This window comes from Equus caballus, chromosome 1, assembly GCF_041296265.1.
Source record: "Equus caballus isolate H_3958 breed thoroughbred chromosome 1, TB-T2T, whole genome shotgun sequence".
Taxonomy (NCBI): domain Eukaryota; kingdom Metazoa; phylum Chordata; class Mammalia; order Perissodactyla; family Equidae; genus Equus; species Equus caballus.
In genome coordinates this window covers 73,106,326-73,122,023 of record NC_091684.1, presented here as the reverse complement: position 1 = coordinate 73,122,023, position 15,698 = coordinate 73,106,326, and positions in this window count along the sequence as shown.

Below are 15,698 nucleotides of genomic sequence, written 5' to 3'. Positions count from 1 at the left end.
AACATCTCTTCCAAAGGCCTGTGAAACGCAGTTTCTTTGCAGGCCTGATCTGGCTGAAGTAGGACTCCTGCTCTGGGTGTGCTACATTGCCCTAGAGCAGAAAGGCGCAACGTGCAGGCTTCTTTCCAAAGGACGAGTTCGGCCCCACAGCATCTTGCTTCCAGCTCTTTGGAAGCTAAGAAACAACTCGCTCTGCACAGTGCTCTTACAGCCTACCGGGAACATCTCTTCCAAAGGCCTGTGAAATGCAGTTTCTTTGCAGGCCTGATCTGGCTGAAGTAGGACTTCTGCTCTGGGTGTGCTACATTGCCCTAGAGCTGAAAGGCACTACGTGCAGGCTTCTTTCCAAAGGGCGAGTTGGGGCCCAGAGCATATTGCTTCCAGCTCTTTGGGAAGCTAAGACACAACTCGGTCTGCACAGTGCTCTTACAGCCTACCGGGAACATCTCTTCCAAAGGCCTGTGAAACGCAGTTTCTTTGCAGGCCTGATCTGGCTGAAGTAGGACTCCTGCTCTGGGTGTGCTGCATTGCCCTAGAGCTGAAAGGCACAACGTGCAGGCTTCTTTCCTAAGGGTGAGTTGGGCCTCACAGCCTCTTGCTTCCAGCTCTTTGGGAAGCTAAGAAACAACTCGCTCTGCACAGTGCTCTTACAGCCTACCGGGAACATCTCTTCCAAAGGCCTGTGAAACGCAGTTTCTTTGCAGGCCTGATCTGGCTGAAGTAGGACTTCTGCTCTGGGTGTGCTACATTGACCTAGAGCTGAAAGGCACAACGTGCAGGCTCCTTTCCTAATGGTGAGTTGGGCCCAACAGCATCTTGCTTCCAGCTCTTTGGGAAGCTAAGAAGCAACTCGCTCTGCACAGTGCTGTTACAGCCTACCGGGAACATTTCTTCCAAAGGCCTGTGAAACGCAGTTTCTTTGCAGGCCTGATCTGGCTGAAGTAGGACTTCTGCTCTGGGTGTGCTACTTTGCCCTAGAGCTGAAAGGCACAACGTGCAGGCTTCTTTCCACAGGGCGAGTTGGGCCCCACAGCATCTTGCTTCTAGCTCTTTGGGAAGCTAAGAAACAACTCGCTCTGCACAGTGCTCTTACAGCCTAGTGGGAACATCTCTTCCAAAGGCCTGGGAAACGCAGTTTCTTTGCAGGCCTGATCTGGCTGTATTAGGTCTTCTGCTCTGGGTGTGCTACTTTGCCCTAGAGCTGAAAGGCACAACGTGCAGGCTTCTTTCCAAAGGGCGAGTTGGGCCCCACAGCATCTTGCTTCCAGCTCTTTGGGAAGCTAAGAAACAACTCGCTCTGCACAGTGCTCTTACAGCCTACCGGGAACATCTCTTCCAAAGGCCTGGGAAACGCAGTTTCTTTGCAGGCCTGATCTGGCTGAAGTAGGACTTCTGCTCTGGGTGTGCTACTTTGCCCTAGAGCTGAAAGGCACAACGTGCAGGCTTCTTTCCAAAGGGCGAGTTGGGCCCCACAGCATCTTGCTTCCAGCTCTTTGGGAAGCTAAGAAACAACTCGCTCTGCACAGTGCTCTTACAGCCTAGTGGGAACATCTCTTCCAAAGGCCTGTGAAACGTAGTGTCTTTGCAGGCCTTATCTGGCTGAAGTAGGACTTCTGCTCTGGGTGTGCTACTTTGCCCTAGAGCTGAAAGGCACAACGTGCAGGCTTCTTTCCAAAGGGCGAGTTGGGCCCCACAGCATCTTGCTTCCAGCTCTTTGGGAAGCTAAGAAACAACTCGCTCTGCACAGTGCTCTTACAGCCTAGTGGGAACATCTCTTCCAAAGGCCTGTGAAACGCAGTTTCTTTGCAGGCCTGATCTGGCTGAAGTAGGACTTCTGCTCTGGGTGTGCTACTTTGCCCTAGAGCTGAAAGGCACAACGTGCAGGCTTCTTTGCAAAAGGGCGAGTTGGGTCCCACAGCATCTTGCTTCCAGCTCTTTGGGAAGCTAAGAAACAACTCGCTCTGCACAGTGCTCTTACAGCCTAGTGGGAACATCTCTTCCAAAGGCCTGTGAAACGCAGTTTCTTTGCAGGCCTGATCTGGCTGAAGTAGGACTTCTGCTCTGGGGTGCTACTTTGCCCTAGAGCTGAAAGGCACAACGTGCAGGCTTCTTTCCAAAGGGCGAGTTGGCCGCACAGCATCTTGCTTCCAGCCTTTTGGCAAGCTAAGAAACAACTCGCTCTGCACAGTGCTCTTACAGCCTACCGGGAACATCTCTTCCAAAGGCCTGTGAAACGCAGTTTCTTTGCAGGCCTGATCTGGCTGAAGTAGGACTTCTGCTCTGGGTGTGCTACTTTGCCCTAGAGCTGAAAGGCACAACATGCAGGCTTCTTTCCAAAGGGCGAGTTAGGCCCCACAGCATCTTGCTTCCAGCTCTTTGGGAAGCTAAGAAACAACTCGCTCTTCACAGTGCTCTTAGAGCCTACCGGGAACATGTCTTCCAAAGGCCTGTGAAACGCAGTTTCTTTGCAGGCCTGATGTGGCTGAAGTAGGACTTCTGCTCTGGGTGTGCTACATTGCCCTAGAGCTGAAAGGCACAACGTGCAGGCTTCTTTCCTAAGGGTGAGTTGGGCCTCACAGCCTCTTGCTTCCAGCTCTTTGGGAAGCTAAGAAGCAACTCGCTCTGCACAGTGCTGTTACAGCCTACCGGGAACATGTCTTCCAAAGGCCTGTGAAACGCAGTTTCTTTGCAGGCCTGATCTGGCTGAAGTAGGACTTCTGCTCTGGGTGTGCTACATTGCCCTAGAGCTGAAAGGCACAACGTGCAGGCTTCTTTCCAAAGGGCGAGTTGGGCCCCACAGCATCTTGCTTCCAGCTCTTTGGGAAGCTAAGAAACAACTCGTTCTGCACAGTGCTCTTACAGCCTACCGGGAACATCTCTTCCAAATGCCTGTGAAACGCAGTTTCTTTGCAGGCCTGATCTGGCTGAAGTAGGACTTCTGCTCTGGGTGTTCTACATTGCCCTAGAGCTGAAAGGCACAAGGTGCAGGCTTCTTTCCAAAGGGCGAGTTGGGCCCCACAGCATCTTGCTTCCAGCTCTTTGGGAAGCTAAGAAACAACTCGCTCTGCACAGTGCTCTTACTGCCTACCGGGAACATCTCTTCCAAAGGCCTGTGAAACGCAGTTTCTTTGCAGGCCTGATCTGGCTGAAGTAGGACTTCTGCTCTGTATGTGCTACATTGTCCTAGAGCTGAAAGGCACAACGTGCAGGCTCCTTTCCTAATGGAGAGTTGGGTCCAACAGCATCTTGCTTCCAGCTCTTTGGGAAGCTAAGAAACAACTCGCTCTGCACAGTGCTCTTACAGCCTACCGGGAACATCTCTTCCAAAGGCCTGTGAAACGCAGTTTCTTTGCAGGCCTGATCTGGCTGAAGTAGGACTTCTGCTCTGGGTGTGCTACTTTGCCCTAGAGCTGAAAGGCACAACGTGCAGGCTTCTTTCCAAAGGGCGAGTTGGGTCCCACAGCATCTTGCTTCTAGCTCTTTGGGAAGCTAAGAAACAACTCGCTCTGCACAGTGCTCTTACAGCCTAGTGGGAACATCTCTTCCAAAGGCCTGTGAAACGCAGTTTCTTTGCAGGCCTGATCTGGCTGAAGTAGGACTCCTGCTCTGGGTGTGCTACATTGCCCTAGAGCAGAAAGGCGCAACGTGCAGGCTTCTTTCCAAAGGACGAGTTCGGCCCCACAGCATCTTGCTTCCAGCTCTTTGGAAGCTAAGAAACAACTCGCTCTGCACAGTGCTCTTACAGCCTACCGGGAACATCTCTTCCAAAGGCCTGTGAAATGCAGTTTCTTTGCAGGCCTGATCTGGCTGAAGTAGGACTTCTGCTCTGGGTGTGCTACATTGCCCTAGAGCTGAAAGGCACTACGTGCAGGCTTCTTTCCAAAGGGCGAGTTGGGGCCCACAGCATATTGCTTCCAGCTCTTTGGGAAGCTAAGACACAACTCGGTCTGCACAGTGCTCTTACAGCCTACCGGGAACATCTCTTCCAAAGGCCTGTGAAACGCAGTTTCTTTGCAGGCCTGATCTGGCTGAAGTAGGACTCCTGCTCTGGGTGTGCTACATTGCCCTAGAGCTGAAAGGCACAACGTGCAGGCTTCTTTCCTAAGGGTGAGTTGGGCCTCACAGCCTCTTGCTTCCAGCTCTTTGGGAAGCTAAGAAACAACTCGCTATGCACAGTGCTCTTACAGCCTACCGGGAACATCTCTTCCAAAGGCCTGTGAAACGCAGTTTCTTTGCAGGCCTGATCTGGCTGAAGTAGGACTTCTGCTCTGGGTGTGCTACATTGACCTAGAGCTGAAAGGCACAACGTGCAGGCTCCTTTCCTAATGGTGAGTTGGGCCCAACAGCATCTTGCTTCCAGCTCTTTGGGAAGCTAAGAAGCAACTCGCTCTGCACAGTGCTGTTACAGCCTACCGGGAACATTTCTTCCAAAGGCCTGTGAAACGCAGTTTCTTTGCAGGCCTGATCTGGCTGAAGTAGGACTTCTGCTCTGGGTGTGCTACTTTGCCCTAGAGCTGAAAGGCACAACGTGCAGGCTTCTTTCCACAGGGCGAGTTGGGCCCCACAGCATCTTGCTTCTAGCTCTTTGGGAAGCTAAGAAACAACTCGCTCTGCACAGTGCTCTTAAAGCCTAGTGGGAACATCTCTTCCAAAGGCCTGGGAAACGCAGTTTCTTTGCAGGCCTGATCTGGCTGTATTAGGACTTCTGCTCTGGGTGTGCTACTTTGCCCTAGAGCTGAAAGGCACAACGTGCAGGCTTCTTTCAAAGGGCGAGTTGGGCCCCACAGCATCTTGCTTCCAGCTCTTTGGGAAGCTAAGAAACAACTCGCTCTGCACAGTGCTCTTACAGCCTAGTGGGAACATCTCTTCCAAAGGCCTGTGAAACGCAATTTCTTTGCAGGCCTGATCTGGCTGAAGTAGGACTTCTGCTCTGGGTGTGCTACTTTGCCCTAGAGCTGAAAGGCACAACGTGCAGGCTTCTTTCCAAAGGGCGAGTTGGGCCCCACAGCATCTTGCTTCCAGCTCTTTGGGAAGCTAAGAAACAACTCGCTCTGCACAGTGCTCTTACAGCCTAGTGGGAACATCTCTTCCAAAGGCCTGTGAAACGCAGTTTCTTTGCAGGCCTGATCTGGCTGAAGTAGGACTCCTGCTCTGGGTGTGCTACATTGCCCTAGAGCTGAAAGGCGCTACGTGCAGGCTTCTTTCCAAAGGACGAGTTCGGCCCCACAGCATCTTGCTTCCAGCTCTTTGGAAGCTAAGAAACAACTCGCTCTGCACAGTGCTCTTACAGCCTACCGGGAACATCTCTTCCAAAGGCCTGTGAAACGCAGTTTCTTTGCAGGCCTGATCTGGCTGAAGTAGGACTTCTGCTCTGGGTGTGCTACATTGCCCTAGAGCTGAAAGGCACTCCGTGCAGGCTTCTTTCCAAAGGGCGAGTTGGGGCCCACAGCATATTGCTTCCAGCTCTTTGGGAAGCTAGGACACAACTCGGTCTGCACAGTGCTCTTACAGCCTACCGGGAACATCTCTTCCAAAGGCCTGTGAAACGCAGTTTCTTTGCAGGCCTGATCTGGCTGAAGTAGGACTTCTGCTCTGGGTGTGCTACATTGCCCTAGAGCTGAAAGGCACAACGTGCAGGCTTCTTTCCTAAGGGTGAGTTGGGCCTCACAGCCTCTTGCTTCCAGCTCTTTGGGAAGCTAAGAAGCAACTCGCTCTGCACAGTGCTGTTACAGCCTACCGGGAACATATCTTCCAAAGGCCTGTGAAACGCAGTTTCTTTGCAGGCCTGATCTGGCTGAAGTAGGACTTCTGCTCTGGGTGTGCTACATTGCCCTAGAGCTGAAAGGCACAACGTGCAGGCTTCTTTCCAAAGGGCGAGTTGGGCCCCACAGCATCTTGCTTCCAGCTCTTTGGGAAGCTAAGAAACAACTCGTTCTGCACAGTGCTCTTACAGCCTACCGGGAACATCTCTTCCAAATGCCTGTGAAACGCAGTTCCTTTGCAGGCCTGATCTGGCTGAAGTAGGACTTCTGCTCTGGGTGTTCTACATTGCCCTAGAGCTGAAAGGCACAAGGTGCAGGCTTCTTTCCAAAGGGCGAGTTGGGGCCCACAGCATATTGCTTCCAGCTCTTTGGGAAGCTAAGACACAACTCGGTCTGCACAGTGCTCTTCCAGCCTACCGGGAACATCTCTTCCAAAGGCCCGTGAAACGCAGTTTCTTTGCAGGCCTGATCGGGCTGAAGTAGGACTCCTGCTCTGGGTGTGCTACATTGCCCTAGAGCTGAAAGGCACAACGTGCAGGCTTCTTTCCTAAGGGTGTGTTGGGCCTCACAGCCTCTTGCTTCCAGCTCTTTGGGAAGCTAAGAAACATCTCGCTCTGCACAGTGCTCTTACAGCCTACCGGGAACATCTCTTCCAAAGGCCTGTGAAACGCAGTTTCTTTGCAGGCCTGATCTGGCTGAAGTAGGACTTCTGCTCTGGGTGTGCTACATTGACCTAGAGCTGAAAGGCACAACGTGCAGGCTCCTTTCCTAATGGTGAGTTGGGCCCAACAGCATCTTGCTTCCAGCTCTTTGGGAAGCTAAGAAGCAACTCGCTCTGCACAGTGCTGTTACAGCCTACCGGGAACATTTCTTCCAAAGGCCTGTGAAACGCAGTTTCTTTGCAGGCCTGATCTGGCTGAAGTAGGACTTCTGCTCTGGGTGTGCTACTTTGCCCTAGAGCTGAAAGGCACAACGTGCAGGCTTCTTTCCACAGGGCGAGTTGGGCCCCACAGCATCTTGCTTCTAGCTCTTTGGGAAGCTAAGAAACAACTCGCTCTGCACAGTGCTCTTACAGCCTAGTGGGAACATCTCTTCCAAAGGCCTGGGAAACGCAGTTTCTTTGCAGGCCTGATCTGGCTGTATTAGGACTTCTGCTCTGGGTGTGCTACTTTGCCCTAGAGCTGAAAGGCACAACGTGCAGGCTTCTTTCCAAAGGGCGAGTTGGGCCCCACAGCATCTTGCTTCCAGCTCTTTGGGAAGCTAAGAAACAACTCGCTCTGCACAGTGCTCTTACAGCCTAGTGGGAACATCTCTTCCAAAGGCCTGTGAAACGCAGTTTCTTTGCAGGCCTGATCTGGCTGAAGTAGGACTTCTGCTCTGGGTGTGCTACTTTGCCCTAGAGCTGAAAGGCACAACGTGCAGGCTTCTTTCCAAAGGGCGAGTTGGGCCCCACAGCATCTTGCTTCCAGCTCTTTGGGAAGCTAAGAAACAACTCGCTCTGCACAGTGCTCTTACAGCCTAGTGGGAACATCTCTTCCAAAGGCCTGTGAAACGCAGTTTCTTTGCAGGCCTGATCTGGCTGAAGTAGGACTTCTGCTCTGGGTGTGCTACTTTGCCCTAGAGCTGAAAGGCACAACGTGCAGGCTTCTTTCCAAAGGGCGAGTTGGGCCCCACAGCATCTTGCTTCCAGCTCTTTGGGAAGCTAAGAAACAACTCGCTCTGCACAGTGCTCTTACAGCCTACCGGGAACATCTCTTCCAAAGGCCTGTGAAACGCAGTTTCTTTGCAGGCCTGATCTGGCTGAAGTAGGACTTCTGCTCTGGGTGTGCTACTTTGCCCCAGAGCTGAAAGGCACAACGTGCAGGCTTCTTTGCAAAAGGGCGAGTTGGGTCCCACAGCATCTTGCTTCCAGCTCTTTGGGAAGCTAAGAAACAACTCGCTCTGCACAGTGCTCTTACAGCCTAGTGGGAACATCTCTTCCAAAGGCCTGTGAAACGCAGTTTCTTTGCAGGCCTGATCTGGCTGAAGTAGGACTTCTGCTCTGGGTGTGCTACTTTGCCCTAGAGCTGAAAGGCACAACGTGCAGGCTTCTTTCCAAAGGGCGAGTTGGCCGCACAGCATCTTGCTTCCAGCCTTTTGGCAAGCTAAGAAACAACTCGCTCTGCACAGTGCTCTTACAGCCTACCGGGAACATCTCTTCCAAAGGCCTGTGAAACGCAGTTTCTTTGCAGGCCTGATCTGGCTGAAGTAGGACTTCTGCTCTGGGTGTGCTACTTTGCCCTAGAGCTGAAAGGCACAACATGCAGGCTTCTTTCCAAAGGGCGAGTTAGGCCCCACAGCATCTTGCTTCCAGATCTTTGGGAAGCTAAGAAACAACTCGCTCTGCACAGTGCTCTTACAGCCTACCGGGAACATGTCTTCCAAAGGCCTGTGAAACGCAGTTTCTTTGCAGGCCTGATCTGGCTGAAGTAGGACTTCTTCTCTGGGTGTGCTACTTTGCCCTAGAGCTGAAAGGCACAACGTGCAGGCTTCTTTCCAAAGGGCGAGTTGGGCCCCACAGCATCTTGCTTCCAGCTCTTTGGGAAGCTAAGAAACAACTCGCTCTGCACAGTGCTCTTACAGCCTAGTGGGAACATCTCTTCCAAAGGCCTGTGAAACGCAGTTTCTTTGCAGGCCTGATATGGCTGAAGTGGGACTTCTGCTCTGGGTGTGCTACTTTGCCCTAGAGCTGAAAGGCACAACGTGCAGGCTTCTTTCCAAAGGGCGAGTTAGGCCCCACAGCATCTTGCTTCCATCTCTTTTGGAAGCTAAGAAACAACTCGCTCTGCACAGTGCTCTTACAGCCTACCGGGAACACCTCTTCCAAAGGCCTGTGAAAAGCAGTTTCTTTGCAGGCCTGATCTGGCTGAAGTAGGACTTCTGCTCTGGGTGTGCTACTTTGCCCTAGAGCTGAAAGGCACAACGTGCAGGCTTCTTTCCAAAGGGCGAGTTGGGCCCCACAGCATCTTGCTTCCAGCTCTTTGGGAAGCTAAGAAACAACTCGCTCTGCACAGTGCTCTTACAGCCTAGTGGGAACATCTCTTCCAAAGGCCTGTGAAACGCAGTTTCTTTGCAGGCCTGATCTGGCTGAAGTAGGACTTCTGCTCTGGGTGTGCTACTTTGCCCTAGAGCTGAAAGGCACAACGTGCAGGCTTCTTTCCAAAGGGCGAGTTGGGCCCCACAGCATCTTGCTTCCAGCTCTTTGGGAAGCTAAGAAACAACTCGCTCTGCACAGTGCTCTTACAGCCTACCGGGAACATCTCTTCCAAAGGCCTGTGAAACGCAGTTTCTTTGCAGGCCTGATCTGGCTGGAGTAGGACTTCTGCTCTGGGTGTGCTACTTTGCCCTAGAGCTGAAAGGCACAACGTGCAGGCAAGTTTCCAAAGGGCGAGTTGGTCCCCACAGCATCTTGCTTTCAGCTCTTTGGGAAGCTAAGAAACAACTCGCTCTGCACAGTGCTCTTACAGCCTACCGGGAACATCTCTTCCATGGCCTGTGAAACGCAGTTTCTTTGCACTCCTGATCTGGTTGAAGTAGGACTTCTGCTCTGGTTGTGCTACATTGCCCTAGAGCTGAAAGGCACAACGTGCTGGCTTCTTTCCAAAGGGCGAGATGGGCCCCACAGCATCTTGCTTCCAGCTCTTTGGGAAGCTAAGAAACAACTCGCTCTGCACAGTGCTCTTACAGCCTACCCGGAACATGTCTTCCAAAGGCCTGGGAAACGCAGTTTCTTTGCAGGCCTGATCTGGCTGAAGTAGGACTTATGCTCTGGGTGTGCTACTTTGCCCTAGAGCTGAAAGGCACAACGTGCAGGCTTCTTTCCAAAGGGCGAGTTGGGCCGCACAGCATCTTGCTTCCAGCTCTTTGGGAAGCTAAGAAACAACTCGCTCTGCACAGTGCTCTTACAGCCTACCGGGAACATCTCTTCCAAAGGCCTGTGATACGCAGTTTCTTTGCAGGCCTGATCTGGCTGAAGTAGGACTTCTGCTCTGGGTGTGCTACTTTGCCCTAGAGCTGAAAGGCACAACGTGCAGGCTTCTTTCCAAAGGGCGAGTTGGGCCCCACAGCATCTTGCTTCCAGCTCTTTGGGAAGCTAAGAAACAACTCGCTCTGCACAGTGCTCTTACAGCCTACCGGGAAAATCTCTTCCAAAGGCCTGTGAAACGCAGTTTCTTTGCAGGCCTGATCTGGCTGAAGTAGGACTTCTGCTCTGGGTGTGCTACTTTGCCCTAGAGCTGAAAGGCACAACGTGCAGGCTTCTTTCCAAAGGGCGAGTTGGGCCCCACAGCATCTTGCTTCTAGCTCTTTGGGAAGCTAAGAAAAAACTCGCTCTGCACAGTGCTCTTACAGCCTAGTGGGAACATCTCTTCCAAAGGCCTGTGAAACGCAGTTTCTTTGCAGGCCTGATCTGGCTGTATTAGGACTTCTGCTCTGGGTGTGCTACTTTGCCCTAGAGCTGAAAGGCACAACGTGCAGGCTTCTTTCCAATGGGCGAGTTGGGCCCCACAGCATCTTGCTTCCAGCTCTTTGGGAAGCTAAGAAACAACTCGCTCTGCACAGTGCTCTTACAGCCTACCGGGAACATGTCTTCCAAAGGCCTGTGAAACGCAGTTTCATTGCAGGCCTGATCTGGCTGAAGTAGGACTTCTGCTCTGGGTGTGCTACTTTGCCGTAGAGCTGAAAGGCACAACGTGCAGGCTTCTTTCCAAAGGGCGAGTTGGGCCCCACAGCATCTTGCTTCTAGCTCTTTGGGAAGCTAAGAAAAAACTCGCTCTGCACAGTGCTCTTACAGCCTAGTGGGAACATCTCTTCCAAAGGCCTGTGAAACGCAGTTTCTTTGCAGGCCTGATCTGGCTGTATTAGGACTTCTGCTCTGGGTGTGCTACTTTGCCCTAGAGCTGAAAGGCACAACGTGCAGGCTTCTTTCCAATGGGCGAGTTGGGCCCCACAGCATCTTGCTTCCAGCTCTTTGGGAAGCTAAGAAACAACTCGCTCTGCACAGTGCTCTTACAGCCTACCGGGAACATGTCTTCCAAAGGCCTGTGAAACGCAGTTTCTTTGCAGGCCTGATCTGGCTGAAGTAGGACTTCTGCTCTGGGTGTGCTACTTTGCCCTAGAGCTGAAAGGCACAACGTGCAGGCTTCTTTCCAAAGGGCGAGTTGGGCCCCACAGCATCTTGCTTCCAGCTCTTTGGGAAGCTAAGAAACAACTCGCTCTGCACAGTGCTCTTACAGCCTAGTGGGAACATCTCTTCCAAAGGCCTGTGAAACGCAGTTTCTTTGCAGGCCTGATCTGGCTGAAGTAGGACTTCTGCTCTGGGTGTGCTACTTTGCCCTAGAGCTGAAAGGCACAACGTGCAGGCTTCTTTCCAAAGGGCGAATGGGCCCCACAGCAGCTTGCTTCCAGCTCTTTGGGAAGCTAAGAAACAACTCGCTCTGCACAGTGCTCTTACAGCCTACGAGGAACATCTATTCCAAAGGCCTGTGAAACGCAGTTTCTTTGCAGGCCTGATCTGGCTGAAGTAGGACTTCTGGTCTGGGGTGCTACTTTGCCCTAGAGCTGAAAGGCACAACGTGCAGGCTTCTTTCCAAAGGGCGAGTTGGCCGCACAGCATCTTGCTTCCAGCTCTTTGGCAAGCTAAGAAACAACTCGCTCTGCACAGTGCTCTTACAGCCTACCGGGAACATCTCTTCCAAAGGCCTGTGAAACGAAGTTTCTTTGCAGGCCTGATCTGGCTGAAGTAGGACTTCTGCTCTGGGTGTGCTACTTTGCCCTAGAGCTGAAAGGCACAACATGCAGGCTTCTTTCCAAAGGGCGAGTTAGGCCCCACAGCATCTTGCTTAAAGCTCTTTGGGAAGCTAAGAAACAACTCGCTCTGCACAGTGCTCTTACAGCCTACCGGGAACATCTCTTCCAAAGGCCTGTGAAACGCAGTTTCTTTGCAGGCCTGATCTGGCTGAAGTGGGACTTCTGCTCTGGGTGTGCTACATTGACCTAGAGCTGAAAGGCACAACGTGCAGGCTTCTTTCCAAAGGGCGAGTTGGGCCCCACAGCATCTTGCTTCCAGCTCTTTGGGAAGCTAAGAAACAACTCGCTCTGCACAGTGCTCTTTCAGCCTACCGGGAACATCTATTCCAAAGGCCTGTGAAACGCAGTTTCTTTGCAGGCCTGATCTGGCTGAAGTAGGACTTCTGCTCTGGGTGTGCTACTTTGCCCTAGAGCTGAAAGGCACAACGTGCAGGCTTGTTTCCAATGGGCTAGTTGGGCCCCACAGCATCTTGCTTCCAGCTCTTTGGGAAGCTAAGAAACAACTCGCTCTGCACAGTGCTCTTACAGCCTAGTGGGAACATCTCTTCCAAAGGCCTGTGAAACGCAGTTTCTTTGCAGGCCTGATCTGGCTGAAGTAGGACTTCTGCTCTGGGTGTGCTACTTTGCCCTAGAGCTGAAAGGCACAACGTGCAGGCAACTTTCCAAAGGGCGAGTTGGTCCCCACAGCATCTTGCTTTCAGCTCTTTGGGAAGCTAAGAAACAACTCGCTCTGCACAGTGCTCTTACAGCCTACCGGGAACATCTCTTCCATGGCCTGTGAAACGCAGTTTCTTTGCACTCCTGATCTGGTTGAAGTAGGACTTCTGCTCTGGGTGTGCTACATTGCCCTAGAGCTGAAAGGCACAACGTGCAGGCTTCTTTCCAAAGGGCGAGATGGGCCTCACAGCATCTTGCTTCCAGCTCTTTGGGAAGCTAAGAAACAACTCGCTCTGCACAGTGCTCTTACAGCCTACCGGGAACATGTCTTCCAAAGGCCTGGGAAACACAGTTTCTTTGCAGGCCTGATCTGGCTGAAGTAGGACTTCTGCTCTGGGTGTGCTACTTTGCCCTACAGCTGAAAGGCACAACGTGCAGGCTTCTTTCCAAAGGGCGAGTTGGGCCCCACAGCATCTTGCTTCTAGCTCTTTGGGAAGCTAAGAAAAAACTCGGTCTGCACAGTGCTCTTACAGCCTAGTGGGAACATCTCTTCCAAAGGCCTGTGAAACGCAGTTTCTTTGCAGGCCTGATCTGGCTGTATTAGGACTTCTGCTCTGGGTGTGCTACTTTGCCCTAGAGCTGAAAGGCACAACGTGCAGGCTTGTTTCCAATGGGCTAGTTGGGCCCCACAGCATCTTGCTTCCAGCTCTTTGGGAAGCTAAGAAACAACTCGCTCTGCACAGTGCTCTTACAGCCTACCGGGAACATGTCTTCCAAAGGCCTGTGAAACGCAGTTTCATTGCAGGCCTGATCTGGCTGAAGTAGGACTTCTGCTCTGGGTGTGCTACTTTGCCCTAGAGGTGAAAGGCACAACGTGCAGGCTTCTTTCCAAAGGGCGAGTTGGGCCCCACAGCATCTTGCTTCTAGCTCTTTGGGAAGCTAAGAAAAAACTCGCTCTGCACAGTGCTCTTGCAGCCTAGTGGGAACATCTCTTCCAAAGGCCTGTGAAACGCAGTTTCTTTGCAGGCCTGATCTGGCTGTATTAGGACTTCTGCTCTGGGTGTGCTACTTTGCCCTAGAGCTGAAAGGCACAACGTGCAGGCTTCTTTCCAATGGGCGAGTTGGGCCCCACAGCATCTTGCTTCCAGCTCTTTGGGAAGCTAAGAAACAACTCGCTCTGCACAGTGCTCTTACAGCCTACCGGGAACATGTCTTCCAAAGGCCTGTGAAACGCAGTTTCTTTGCAGGCCTGATCTGGCTGAAGTAGGACTTCTGCTCTGGGTGTGCTACTTTGCCCTAGAGCTGAAAGGCACAACGTGCAGGCTTCTTTCCAAAGAGCGAGTTGGGCCCCACAGCAGCTTGCCTCCAGCTCTTTGGGAAGCTAAGAAACAACTCGCTCTGCACAGTGCTCTTACAGCCTACCGGGAACATCTCTTCCAAAGGCCTGTGAAACGCAGTTTCTTTGTAGGCCTGATCTGGCTGAAGTAGGACTTCTGCTCTGAGTGTGCTACTTTGCCCTAGAGCTGAAAGGCACAACGTGCAGGCTTCTTTCCAAAGGGCGAGTTGGGCCCCACAGCATCTTGCTTCCAGCTCTTTGGGAAGCTAAGAAACAACTCGCTCTGCACAGTGCTCTTACAGCCTACCGGGAACATCTCTTCCAAAGGCCTGTGAAACGCAGTTTCTTTGCAGGCCTGATCTGGCTGAAGTAGGACTTCTGCACTGGGTGTGCTACTTTGCCCTAGAGCTGAAAGGCACAACGTGCAGGCTTCTTTCCAAAGGGCGAGTTGGGCACCACAGCATCTTGCTTCCAGCTCTTTGGGAAGCTAAGAAACAACTCGCTCTGCACAGTGCTCTTACAGCCTACCGGGAACATCTCTTCCAAAGGCCTGTGAAACGCAGTTTCTTTGCAGGCCTGATCTGGCTGAAGTAGGACTTCTGCTCTGGGTGTGCTACTTTGCCCTAGAGCTGAAAGGCACAACGTGCAGGCTTCTTTCCAAAGGGTGAGTTGGGCCCCACAGCATCTTGCTTCTAGCTCTTTGGGAAGCTAAGAAACAACTCGCTCTGCACAGTGCTCTTACAGCCTAGTGGGAACATCTCTTCCAAAGGCCTGTGAAACGCAGTTTCTTTGCAGGCCTGATCTGGCTGAATTAGGACTTCTGCTCTGGGTGTCCTACTTTGCCCTAGAGCTGAAAGGCACAACGTGCAGGCTTCTTTCCAAAGGGCGAGTTGGGCCCCACAGCATCTTGCTTCCAGCTCTTTGGGAAGCTAAGAAACAACTCGCTCTGCACAGTGCTCTTAAAGCTTACCGGGAACATCTCTGCCAAAGGCCTGTGAAACGCAGTTTCTTTGCAGGCCTGATCTGGCTGAAGTAGGACTTCTGCTCTGGGTGTGCTACTTTGCCCGAGAGCTGAAAGGCACAACGTGCAGCCTTCTTTCCAAAGGGCGAGTTGGGCCCCACAGCATCTTGCTTCTAGCTCTTTGGGAAGCTAAGAAACAACTCGCTCTGCACAGTGCTCTTACAGCCTACCGGGAACATCTCTTCCATGGCCTGTGAAACGCAGTTTCTTTGCACTCCTGATCTGGTTGAAGTAGGACTTCTGCTCTGGGTGTGCTTCATTGCCCTAGAGCTGAAAGGCACAACGTGCAGGCTTCTTTCCAAAGGGCGAGATGGGCCCCACAGCATCTTGCTTCCAGCTCTTTGGGAAGCTAAGAAACAACTCGCTCTGCACAGTGCTCTTACAGCCTACCGGGAACATGTCTTCCAAAGGCCTGTGAAACGCAGTTTCCTTGCAGGCCTGATCTGGCTGAAGTAGGACTTCTGCTCTGGGTGTGCTACTTTGCCCTAGAGCTGAAAGGCACAACGTGCAGGCTTCTTTCCAAAGGGCGAGTTGGGCCCCACAGCATCTTGCTTCTAGCTCTTTGGGAAGCTAAGAAAAAACTCGCTCTGCACAGTGCTCTTACAGCCTAGTGGGAACATCTCTTCCAAAGGCCTGTGAAACGCAGTTTCTTTGCAGGCCTGATCTGGCTGTATTAGGACTTCTGCTCTGGGTGTGCTACTTTGCCCTAGAGCTGAAAGGCACAACGTGCAGGCTTCTTTCCAATGGCCGAGTTGGGCCCCACAGCATCTTGCTTCCAGCTCTTTGGGAAGCTAAGAAACAACTCGCTCTGCACAGTGCTCTTACAGCCTACCGGGAACATGTCTTCCAAAGGCCTGTGAAACGCAGTTTCTTTGCAGGCCTGATCTGGCTGAAGTAGGACTTCTGCTCTGGGTGTGCTACTTTGCCCTAGAGCTGAAAGGCACAACGTGCAGGCTTCTTTCCAAAGGGCGATTTGGGCCCCACAGCATCTTGCTTCCAGCTCTTTGGGAAGCTAAGAAACAACTCGCTCTGCACAGTGCTCTTACAGCCTACCGGGAACATCTCTTCCACAGGC